The sequence below is a fragment of the Rhinopithecus bieti genome, unplaced genomic scaffold (assembly GCF_001698545.2).
Source record: "Rhinopithecus bieti isolate Rb0 unplaced genomic scaffold, ASM169854v2 scaffold_65, whole genome shotgun sequence".
NCBI classification, from domain to species: domain Eukaryota; kingdom Metazoa; phylum Chordata; class Mammalia; order Primates; family Cercopithecidae; genus Rhinopithecus; species Rhinopithecus bieti.
The window spans coordinates 2,611,711-2,624,424 of NW_016803344.1; the positions used below are offsets into that span (position 1 = coordinate 2,611,711).

A 12,714-nucleotide genomic window follows, 5' to 3' on the forward strand; every position below is an offset into this window, starting at 1 on the left:
CGAGCATCATTCATGCACTGGTTGTATATTGAAAAGCCCAAAATACAGGCTTTTCTCAATACATAGTGAAGCTTCGAAAAAAAAAAAAATGGAATGTTTGCGTGTTGTTTTAAAGTGTTGGTTGTAAATATTGCAAGAACTATACTAAATACTAAAACGCATGTCCTAAAAATCCATGATCAAGATTCGCTTTATCTGGGTTTTGTAATGCATTTAGGTGCAGTGCTGGAAAGGAACAGAGTATATCTAATAACTTTACTTGAAATATAACGTTGCCTCTAGGCTAGTATTAATTTTTGTAAAAAGGATTATAGATTTTCTTTGAACTTAACTATGTCGCACAGGTCAGATGGCGAGAGAGGTAAGTCCCTGAATAGATACTTAAAAAGCAACTAGTAACCTTTTAACTACCTTATTAACATTTACTAGGCACCCACAGCTATTTGAGTGTTTATGAGGAACGGCAAAATCTTTGAAGCATAGGAAATGAATATCATACTCTACCCATTCCTTTTGGGAGGCCTTTTTTCTTTTTTTCCCCCATTTTTCTTAGTTTATTTTCTTCATGTTTATCAGAGTACATGGACCCAGAACATTCACTCTATTATGAATAATTCAGCATCTTACAAGTCACCCTCCAAGCCGGACAGATTAAGGCAGACTGGTGTGGACATAATCGCATCTATGGCTATAAGGAATTTTTTTTTTTTTTTCAAACAGTCTCACTCTGTCACCAAGGCTGGAGTGCGGTACGTGATTTCAGCTCACTGCAACCTCCGCCTCCCAGGTTCAAGCTACTCACCTGCCTCAGCCTCCCGAGCAGCTGGGACCACAGGTGCGCACCACACCTGGCTAATTCTTTGTTTTTTTTTTTTTTTTTTTTTTTTTTTTGAGACGGAGTCTCACTCTGTCACCCAGGCTGGAGTGCAGTGGCCGGATCTCGGCTCACTGCAAGCTCCGCCTCCTGGGTTTAGGCCATCCTCCTGCCTCAGCCTCCCAAGTAGCTGGGACTACAGGCATCCACCACCTCGCCCGGCTAGTTTTTTGTATTTTTAGTAGAGACGGGGTTTCACCGTGTTAGCCAGGATGGTCTCGATCTCCTGACCTCGTGATCTGCCTGCCTCGGCCTCCCAAATTGCTGGGATTACAGGCGTGAGCCACCGCACCTGGCCTGCTTGGTTAACTTTATTCTTCCAACTTTACCAGCTGCACTCTCAGTCATTTAAAGTATATAGGAATGGAGGCCAAAACAGACCATTTGGGGGTTAGGGATGCCATGTTTTCTATTGGGGCAATTTCATGGGGCACTGTGCCTTGTGAATGACAGTGAGTGGAAGACAAAGGATTCTCCGTATTATTCCAGGATGGGAGTCCATTCGACTGGAACACTGTGCACTTTGAAAGACCTGAAACTATTCCCTAATGCTGAGACTCAGCCGGCAACCCAAGGGAGCACTGTTCATCTGCCACCCAGGCTTGGTGTTAGGACAGGAGAAAGCAGGCCTGTGGGCTGGAGGCAGTCACAGGTCTGTCAATGCAGACAAAGTAATGATCTCTCGAGTCTTCGCTGAGCCACATATGGGGACCACACATCACAGTCTTCACTCCTGCAAGGTCCACAGTCCTGTCTTTCTGGAGTACCTCCTTATCCCTCCTGTTCTAAAAGCCTCTGGCATGTTTCCATCACAATCTCCTCCATTATTTCTGGCTTTAAGATGTCTTTGATCTGATGTGGAAGGGATGCTTCATAGCAGTACAGGATGCTGGTATCATACAGCATCATCCTCTGAGTTACCAGCGAGATGATGCAGTTCCGAAGCCGGGATATCACTTCTCCATCAGCAAGAGAGACAGGCTCCAGGTTTGCAATGAAGCCCCGTGCTTCCTCTTCTTTGTGCTCAGGTGTTGGGTAGATCCAGATGAAGCCATTGTTAACAAGAACCACTGAGGCACCACATGGCAAATCATGAAAGTGGGTCTTCTGCTGTTTCACCAGGGAGGGGGACACCTGGACCAAAACCCCCTGACCTAGTTTTCCATATTTCAGGCTCCTCGTGTGCAGAGAGACAGCTCCATCAGAGAACACTGCCTGGACCTCAGCACTGATAAGTTCCCCTTCCTGTAAGAAACCTGTCATTGCAAGCTCATCTTCTGCAGATCTTCTCTTCAGCTCTCCTCCAGGAAGGTTCATGGACGAGAACAGCAGGACCGAATCTAGCCTGGAGTTGGTCTCCACCTTCCACCTCTTCTGTTGAACCTCTGTGATTCTTCCTACTACAATGTCTCCTGCTTCACCAATGTATCTGGTTTTCAAAGCTTTCACACAGATCAACTTATCTCCGCAGAGCCGGCAACAGATACGATGAGCTTCTCTTCTCCCATATACATTCCATGGCCCCGCATGAATCCCGTGTCTGTAGTGACTGTGTCCCCCGGCACCACTAGATGTTTCTTAGTGTCTCGACCCAGTCTCTCGCTAAGAGGCTTGCAAGCCACTGGAAGCCTCATTTCCATCGCCCTCTTGGTGCCAATCTTGGGAGGCCTTTTTACAGGTCTATTACTAACCTGGGTTTTTTGGCCGGGCGCGATGGCTCAAGCCTGTAGTCCCAGCACTTTGGGAGGCCGAGACGGGTGGATCACGAGGTCAGAAGATTGAGACCATCCTGGCTAACACGGTGAAACCCCGTCTTTACTAAAAAATACGAAAAACTAGCTGGGCGACGTGGCGGGCGCTTGTAGTCCCAGCTACTCGGGAGGCTGAGGCAGGAGAATGGCGTGAACCCGGGAGGCAGAGCTTGCAGTGAGCTGAGATCCAGCCACTGCACTCCAGCCTGGGCGAAACAGCGAGACTCCATCTCACAAAAAATAAAATAAATAACCTGGGTTTTTTGTTTTTACTTTTAGCTGAGATGTCATTAAAACACGACTGGAAAGATTTTGATATTTCATTTTTGCTTTGACAGGTAACAAGGTGCTATGGATATTTTGTTTTGAAAGAGGGGTAGGTCAATCTGTTGAATGTTTGGTCTACATAGTGTCATAATTCTAAGCCAACAAACTTCAAAAAGTAGAGAAATTAATCCAGAAGAAATGATAGCAGGCGTTCTTTTGCCTTTTGGGAATACTTTTCCTCAATCAAATGCTCAAGTGGGTAAAGTGACCTATCTTAGTTCTCTCCTGTCACCTGTGAGTGACACAAAATAGGAGCTATAAATTAGATTAAATTAAATAATTAAATTATATAAACCAGACTTGGTGGCTCATGCCTGTAATCCCAGCCCTTTGGGTGGCCAAGGGGAGTGGATCACTTGAGGTCAGGAGTTTGAGACCAGCCTGGCCAACATGGTGAAACCCCATCTCTACTAAAATACAAAAATTAGCCGGGCCTGGTGGTGGGCGCCTATAATCCCAGCTACTTGGGAGGCTGAGGCAAGAGAATCACTTGAATCTAGGAGGTGGAGGTTGCAGTGAGCCGAGATCACGCCACTGCATTCCAGCCTGGGCATCAGAGTGAGACTCTGTCATTCATAAATAAATAAATAAATAAAAGTCATATGGTGACAGATTCAAGAAAGGAGATAAAAATAAGAGAGAATATGATTAATTTAAATCAGGATGCAGCAAATCTGGCCCACTACAAGTTTTTTTATATGGCCTGTGACAAAAGATTTTTACATTTTTAAGTGGTTGAAGTGGAAAAGTAAAAAAATAAAATAAAAAATAAAATAAATGTGTGACTTGGGAAAATTACATGAAATTCAAACTAAAGTTTTATTGGAACGCAACCACTCTTAATTTGTTTATATATTGTCGATGGCTGCTTTCACACTGTGGCAAAGTTGAATAATTGTGATAGAGCCCATACGGTCTCAAAGCCTAAAACATATGCTCTCTGGGCCTTTGTGAAAAACTTTGCTGATCACTGATTTCAGTGGTGTGATGAGACGCACTGCGGCACAAGTGGAAACAGGAGAGCAGCACTTTGGAGCAGCCACAGTGGGAAGCAGGTTTGGTGTGAGCAGCAAGCAACGATGGACAGTAGTGTGACATCCAGAGCTCCTTCTCGGTCCGCTGAACCCATCAGCAGTGTCTGACACTGTCCATCCCTGTCCTTGCCCAGCTTTTCCTTACTTGGCTTCTAGAATACCACTTTCTCCTGGTTTCCCTCCTACCTCTCTGGCCTTTCTTTCTGTATCTCTCTTACTGGTTCCTCCTCATCTCTGAAACTTCTAAACGTTGGCATGCCTCAGGACTCAGCACTTGCACTTCTTCCTTTTCTTGTCTACACTCACTCCCTAGGGTGTTCAAGGGATTTGGGGACTAATCAAAGAGTGACCATGAGATGGCAGTAGCACACACATATTTTATTGGGTGATGGTGACACTCGGACAGTTTTGCGTAGGGGTAGAGGGATGTCCCTTACAGCAAGAGTCTGTCCAAAGACCACACTACATGTATTACTACTCAGAAGGAGAGGAGGAAAGGCAAGGATACCCCCGAGGGAGGGGAGGTTCAGAAACAAGGCTTTTGTGTCCAGGTGGTGGTGCACAGCAGCACAACGAGGAGTCTCTGAGTCAGAGAGCTCTGAAGGGCAGGGATGGCTTGAGGTTTGTGTTTTTGTTTTGGCTTTATTTTTCTGAGACAGAGTCTCACTCTGCCACCCAGGCTGGAGATCAGTGGCAGGATCTCAGCTCACTGCAGCCTCCACCTCCCAGGCTCAAGTGATCCTCCCACCTCAGTCTCCCATGTAGCTGTGATTACAGGCACATGCCACCACACATAACTAATTTTTGTATTTTTAGTAGAGACAGGGTTTCGTTATGTTGCCCAGGCCAGTCTCGAACTCCTGAGCTCAAGCAATCTGCCTGTCTCGGCCTCCCAAAGTACTGGGATTACAGATGTGAGCCACCGCACTTGAGGTCTCATAACCACAAGTCTCTATGTTATCAATGGCCAACAGATGCTGGGTATAGTTTCACTGGGTATGTAGCGGGAAGGCCCTGAATGGCTAAAAATTGGCCTAAAATTTGTTTAAAATAATTGGACGTGTAAGAATTTGAGTTTGGCTTCTGGAGTAATCAGTGTTAGCCTGGAATGAAGAAATAATAAACAATCTATGAGCCAATACACAGAGGCCATCTTTGACTCATTTATATAACTCTAGGTGATCTCACCCAGTTTTAAGGCTTTAAATACCATCTCTATGCTGATGACTCCTACGTGCAGTCTTCAACACAGGCCTTTTCCTCCAGCACTGGCTCATATACCCAGCTCAACACCTCTGCTGGGTATCTATTCACGTCTCAAACTTCACAAGTTCATATCTGAGCTCCCCATCTCTCCCCCTCCCAAACCAGTCCCTCCTGCAGTCTCCCCATCTGTTTTCCCAGGTGCTCAGGCCTAAAGCTTTGGTATTCTCCTCTCGCTTCCTCATGCCACACCAAAACCAGTAGCCCTACCTGTCAGCTCTGTTTCCAGAACAGATTTAGAATTCTACCACTTCTCCCCATTCCCAGTGCCACGATCTTGGACCCTGCCATCACAATGACCCACCAAGGTCATTACAGTGCCCTCCTTATTGGTTTTGTGTTTCTGCCTTCACTTCCCCTACAGCCATCTCTCAACCCAGAAGCCAGTGTTGTTATAAACATAAAGCAAATCCTATCAGTCATCTGTTGAGAACTCTCCAATCGCAAAAGCAAAAGTCCTTACCAGGACCTACAGAGAGCCCTGTGTGACTTGGCCCCTGCTGCCTCTCTAAGCTCACCTCCTACGACAGTCTCCTACTCTGGCCTCTTGTTCTTCTTCAAACATGCCAAACACATTCCCAAGCCAGGGCCTTTGCACCTACTATTCCCTCTGCCTGAAATGTCCTTCCCCCAAGTGTCCACATGGTTCACACCCTTTCTTTAGGTCTTGCATCAATAGATACTTTCTCAGTGAGGCCTGTCGTGCATGTGAGTGTCAGGATCCTGGACTGCAGAATTGTAATTACTGCAATTAATTAATTATTTCCGCACCTGAAATCTCCTGATTATATTATGTGTTTGTTTGTTTGTTTGAGATGGAGTTTCACTCTTGTTGCCCAGGCTGGAGTGCAGTGGCGTGATCTCGGCTCACTGCAACCTCCACCTCCTGGGTTCAAGTGATTCTCCTGCCTCAGTCTCCCGAGTAGCTGAGATTACAGGCAACTGCCACCATGCCGGCTATTTTTTGTATTTTTAGTAGAGACAGGGTTTCACCATGTTGACCAGGCTGGTCTCCAACTCCTGACCTCAGGTGATCTGCGCGCCTCAGCCTCCCAAAGTGCTAGGATTACAGTGGTGAGCCACCCAACCGGCCTCCTGATTATACTATGTTTTACAGTGGCATGGTGTGTATTTTCATTATGTAATAATAGGACCCTTTCTCTCCTCCTGTCCCGTCTCTGTGTTATAACTCCTTCTCAATAAACTTGTCATGATATTAGAAATCATGGCAATTAATAATTCACATAAGAAAAGAAATCTAAAATTTAAATTACAGGTGGCTGCATCTGCACAAGGATTTGGAGGATGGGCCACTGAGGCCATTGTTTCTCATTGTATTAGATACCTAGGGCTGCCATAACAATGTACCACAAGCTGAGTGGCTTAGAACAACAGAAAAGTATTCTATTGCATATATGGAGGCCAGAAGTCTGAAATCGAGTTGTTGGCAGGGGCAGTGTTCCCTCTGACAATTCTAGGGCAGAATCCTTCCTTGACCCTTCCAGTGTCTAATAATCCAGGCATTTCTTGGCTTGAAGAGGCATAGCTCCAATCTTTGCCTCTCTCTCCACATGGTATTCTCCTCCGTGTGTGTTTTTGTCTCTGAATTTCCGTCTTCTTGTAAGGACACCAATGATACTATAAACGGGCCCACTCTAATGACCCCATGTTAACTGCAGAGACCCTATTTCCAAATAAGGTCAGATTCGTGGGTGCCAGCAGTTAGGACTTCTTCATTTTGGGGACAAAATTCAACCCATAATCCTCATTATAAGCCTTTCAGGACTACTTAATGTTTTTACAATGAACATAAATTATTTTGATTAAAAGTGGGAAAAGCAGTGGCCTAGATAGTTCTTGACTTCTTCCTGAAGAAATGGTGGCATCCCCAGAGATCCTAATTGCACCATCTGAGCAGCACATATTGGGTGGGATTCTCTTGGATGTCTCCTTCATCCTTAATAGATCATCTACATCTTCATGTTTCCCTCCCCTGGGGTGTTTGCAAACTAAAATGAAAAGATGTTCTAATGTGCAAAGCCTCAACAAGGTGGATGCCAGGGGGAAGCTGGGGGGTGCCATACTGCATTGCACTCCAACTTCCAGCAGCTTTCCTCGTGAGCAGTGCCCAGTGTGTGTGTGTCTCTGTGTGTGTGTGTCTCTATGTGTGTGTGTGTGTGATTGGCCAGGCTGGCATTTAGTGCATTGCTGGGTTTTGTTTTCTCCCCTCCAGTGAGTAAATCACTTTTCACCTTGGGCCCCCCAATCTCTCTTTAGGAAAGTATTTTGTTTTCTGCTGGGCTGCAATAGGAAAAAAGGCAGAGACACTGTACTCTGTGCCTGTGAGTACATGTTGAGCATTTCCCAGTATCTTGTATCAGGATATGTTAAGACAAGGGGTTGCAACTGCAGGTATATTATTTGTCATAATATAAGCCTTGACTTTGGATGGTTTCTTAGATCATGGTCCCCCAGAAGCAAACCCTGAGACAAGTATTTGAGAAGCAGTTTATGTGAAAGGTGATCCCAGGAAACACCAGTAGGGTCACCAGTGGGCAGTGGAAAAGGTAAAGGCAGCCAATAAAGGCTGCATTATCAGGCAGGTCACTGCTGTGACACCTAGGCATGATCCACGGAGGAAGTCTGGGAGGCAGTGCAGAATATGTGCCTCAGGGTCTGTCCACCTGAGGGGAGTGGGTGCTGGCCTGCTTTATTGTGAGTTGAATTGTGTCCCCAGAAAAAAATATGTTGAAGTCTCACCCCCTAATACATGTAAATGTGACCTGATTTGAAAACAGGGTGGTTGCAGATGTAATTAGTTAAGATGAGATCATACTGGAGTAGGATGGGCCCTTAATTCAGTATGACTGGTGTCCTGGTGAAGAACACCAGGTTAAGAGACAGACTCACAGGGAGAGAGCACCCACGTGCAGACGGAGGTGGCAGTGGGAGATCTGCTGCTACAAGCCAAGGAAGGCCTGGAAGAAGCAAGGAAGGAAGAAGCAAGGATGAGGCAAGAAACCAGGAAGGAGCAAGGAATGATCCTCCTTTACAGGCTTTGAAGGGAGCACGGCCTTGCTAACACCTTGATTTTGGACTTCTGGCCTCCCGAACTGTAAGAGAATAAATTTCTGTTGCATTAGGCCATCCGGTTTGTGGTGATTTGTTATGGCAGCCCCAGAAAACTAGTACGATAGATATTTACTGACCCCCCTTGTCTGCTATAAGAGCTACCTCCTCCAGCAGCCTTCCCCTCCTCGCACCCCCATCACCCACCCAAATCATTGTCCTTTGCAAACAGGCAGTCACGATCCAAGGGCCAGGAAAAAAACAAAAAAACAAAAAAACTGCAGGCAGAGAGAAACCTGTGTGCCCAGGTTTAGAAAAATTTGCCATCAGATTTATAGCACTGATGGGCTCCCCATATGACGAAGCAGCAATGCTCCTGGAAAAGTATGTCACAGAGGGTTCATCTAAAAAGAATCTGGTTAAGTAGCACAGGCAGTTCTTCACTTAGCCAAGAGGAGGAGGACCAGGCCTTCCTTGACGGATAAAAGTCCTATGTGATTTTAAGTCTTATTTTTGCCATGGCTGGGGCTCAGTACACACCATCCCAAAATATGACTGGAGGAGACCACAATGTGTCACCCCAAAATATATCTCTTTGGCATATTTTGAGCTGGTTATTCAGAGAACCTGCAGACACAGGAATGGCTCTAAAAAGCTGTCCTTTTTAACAAGGAAATTTATCTAGAAAGGAAATCTACATTAGTAAAGTATCTGCGTCAGGAAGAAGGCTGCTCAGAGGTGAGGATCTCAGAAGGAAAGCTCATCAGCAGCCAGGACGCCTTCCCTGCTCAGGAAAGTACACGGACTCTAGTGAACCTGACAGACGACCAGATGGCCGCTGGCCTCCGTACGCACAAACAATTAAAGTACACAAAAGCCCATCATGAAGAAGAAAGACAGTAACAAAGATTCAAATGGCACGAAAAAGAATCTTCAGTTTGTTGGCATTAATGGAGGGTATGCAACAACTTCAAGTGATGATGTCGGCACAGATGAAAGCTATTCCTCTGAGTCAGATGATGAGTGTGATGTCACTGAGTAATATCCTCTTGAAGAAGAGGAGGTTGAAGACACTTGGGGAATGGCTGAAGGGCACTATGCCATTAACATTGAAGGTTTCAAGTCTGCCAGGGTGGAAGATGAAATTCATTTTCAAGAATGCGAACCTGAGAAGGTGAAAATCAGAGAGAGGCATAAATTAAGTGAAAAGATGTTGTCTGCTTGCAACTTACTGAAAAATATATAAATGACCCCAAAGCTTTGACCAGCAAAGATATGAGGTTCTGTCTGAACACCCTCCAGCACAAGTGGTTCTGCGTGTCCAGTCAGAAATCAGCCATTTCAGCCACTCTGGGAGACTACAGAGCTGCTTTTGAGGCTACCTCCCTGGATGTCCTCTACTAGGTCATCAACTTGGCAGATGGAAACGGCAACACAGTCCTCTATTACAGCGTGTCCCACTCCAATTTTGAGATTGTGAAGCTGCTGTTGGACACCCGCATGTGTAACGTGGATCACCAGAACAAGGGACTATACCTTCATCATGCTGGCGGCCCTCACGGCTGTGGAAGCAGAGGACATGCAGGTTGGGGAACTCTGGCTGAAAGGATGTGAGCCCCAAAGCCAGTCAGCTGGGGCAGATGGCCTTCATGCTGGCAGTCAGTTACTGGGCAGATCGGCATGGTGTAGGGTCTGCTGGCCTGTGGGGCTGAGGTCAACCTCCAGGACAACAAGGGCTCCATGGCCCTCATTGTGCCAGCAAGCACAGGCACATGGAGATCATCAAGCTGCTGCTGGCCCAGCTGGGCTGCAATGTCCACCTGGAGGACAACGATGGCAGCACCATGCTCTCGATCACTCTGGAAATGGGGCACAAAGGCATCACTGTTCTTCTGTATGCCTACATCAGCTTTGCAAAAGCCACTGGGCATCCCCTAGGCTTGGAATGAAGCCACAGAGTTTCATTTGATCGATCGTATGCAAATAGCCCTCCATTTTCATGCCACCATTAAGCTGCTAACTATTCCTGTTGGGGTGACAGACGCTGAATGTATAGGTATTGTGCCTGAGCTCACCAGCACACAGAAGCATAAAGGCCAGGGCTAACAGCTGAAGCTTTCGCAGTGCAGAGACTGCCAGCCTGGGCACGCATGCCTCCTTTCTGGCCATCTTCTCTCTACGGAGGGTGCACTTTAACCTACTCTGTGTTGCTGTTGAGTTTCTGCTCTGTTATGTACAGTCATAGGGAATTGTGAGCTGACCTTACCCAAAAGTACACCTTCTATTCCGTCTCTCCACTCCCAGACCACTACTACAGAGAAGTGTCAGGTTCTCATTGGCAGCATGTTTTAAAATTTTTCCACAAATATTTACATTTACCAAATGTGGCACCATTAGAAAGCTCTTCCAAAACTCCATCCCAGCACAGTTTTGTTGATTTTCCTTTTGTCTCTTATTATTTTAAAGTAAGAAAGTTGATCATCAGTAACTTCAGCCTGGGCCAGACAGAACTCTCAAAAAGCATGAAATTTACAAAAGAAAATATTTTCATTTGGTTTTATCTAGGTAGATGTAAATATGACTTTTTTTAAAAAAGATTATATGAAATTGGCACAGTATTTTGTATTTCATACTAATTAAAGACATGAAGAACTACATGTAATATTATCATATTTTTGTTAATAATCGCACAACTCTGTTTCTAACGATAAAGGTTGAATTGTTTTTTCTATTCCTCCTTTTCTAACGATAAAGGAGGAATTGACTATTTGCCGCTAGAGAAATACAGCATAGTTCTCTGTATTTATGGATCCCTTTATACTGTGTCACGTTTACTTTGGTCCTACATGTATTTAGATGTTTGAAGTGCCTTAGACTTTTGCCATATTTTCAAAATCAAACTTCATTAAGATCTAAAAAAAAAAGAAGGCTGCTGGATCACTTTGATTACTTAAGAGATTTTATCTGCGTAACAACACAACCTTTATTTATCATACAATTCCTCCTGCTACCTTCCCATAACTGTGTCCCCCAGGAGCCACAAGCCCCCTATTCTCTTCTGTAGTTCCGGATGCGATAACAACTTCAATCATCTGGCCCTTCTGAGTGTTATATTTTGTGGGACTTCTGGGTCTATGCATGTAATTAAAATGTTTTTTTCTCCTGTTCATCTGCCTACTGTCAGTTTATTTCATAGACTTAATTATCCAACCTTTAGAGAGTAAAGAGAAGGTCTTACTCTCCTCTGCACCACCTTACAGAGAATAACTCTTTACCAAACTGTCAAAACAGTAGAAATCAACCAAGAAGAAGCCACCAAGGGTGAGGAATTAAATGACGGGTAAAAACAGGGAGAAGGGGAATTGTCCAACTGTCTTGTCATAACAAGCTGCAGGAATGATTTACAGCAGCAGCAAACATTTCCTCTGCCACTGATATATACCAGGCACTGCTCTGTTTTGCATCAACTCTATCATCCTTGTAGCAACTCAATGAGACAAATATCTTATTTTATTGATGATCTTGAGGTTCAGAGAGGAAAAGTAACTTGCCCAAAGTCAGAGCTACTTAGTAACAGAGTCAGCAGAGTAAGAGCTCTCTTTCTTTCTTTCTTTTTTTGAGACAGGACCTTACTCTGTCGCCTAGGCTGGAGTCCAGTGGCACGATCTCGGCTCACTGCAGCCTCAACTTCCAGGGCTCAAGTGATCCTCCCTCCTCGGCCTCCTGAGTAGGGAGGGACTATAGGTGCACAATACCATGCCTGGCCAATTTTTAAATTTTTTGTAGAGATGTGGTTTTGCCATGTTGCCCAGGCTGGTCTCGAACTCCTGAGCTCAAGCAAACCACCCTTCTGGCCTCCCAAAGTACGGGGATTGCAAATGTGAACCACCATGCCTAGCCTCTATTTTCTGAGAAAGAGTCTCACCCTATCACCCAGGCTGGAGTGCAATGCCTGATCTCAGCTCACTGCAATCCAAGTAGCTGGGACCGCCACCGTGCCCGACTTTTTTTTTTTTTTTTTTTTTTTTGTATCTGTATTAGAGATGGAGTTTCACCATGTTGACCAGGCTGGTCTCAAACTCCTGACCTTGTGATATGCCTGCCTCAGCCTCCCAAAGTGCTGGGATTACAGGTGTGAGCCACCGCGCCCAGCCACCTCTATCTTCTTAAGGAGTAGAAATCCCACAAGAACTGAGGACCCAGGGATCTGTCTGGACAGGCCAGATGTATTCACTTCCACCTCGGAATTCTTCCCCTCATCCAAGCTTTCTTCTAAGCCCTGAAAAATGAACTTTGGCTGTCTACTTCTAGAGCTCTTTACATAAAGGAATTTTTAAAGTAATATCATATGATGGTTTTGAAACAGGTTCTTCAAGCCCCTGTAATCTCTCTCAGC

General features: G+C 45.3%; 2 pseudogenes; one reads left to right on the top strand and one right to left on the bottom strand.

The window, feature by feature from the left end:
• Positions 1 to 1,517: 1,517 nt before the first annotated feature.
• On the bottom strand, positions 1,518 to 2,514 carry LOC108533254 (exosome complex component RRP4 pseudogene; annotated as a pseudogene).
• Positions 2,515 to 8,661: 6,147 nt separating this feature from the next.
• On the top strand, positions 8,662 to 10,267 carry LOC108533012 (KN motif and ankyrin repeat domain-containing protein 1 pseudogene; annotated as a pseudogene).
• Positions 10,268 to 12,714: the final 2,447 nt, after the last annotated feature.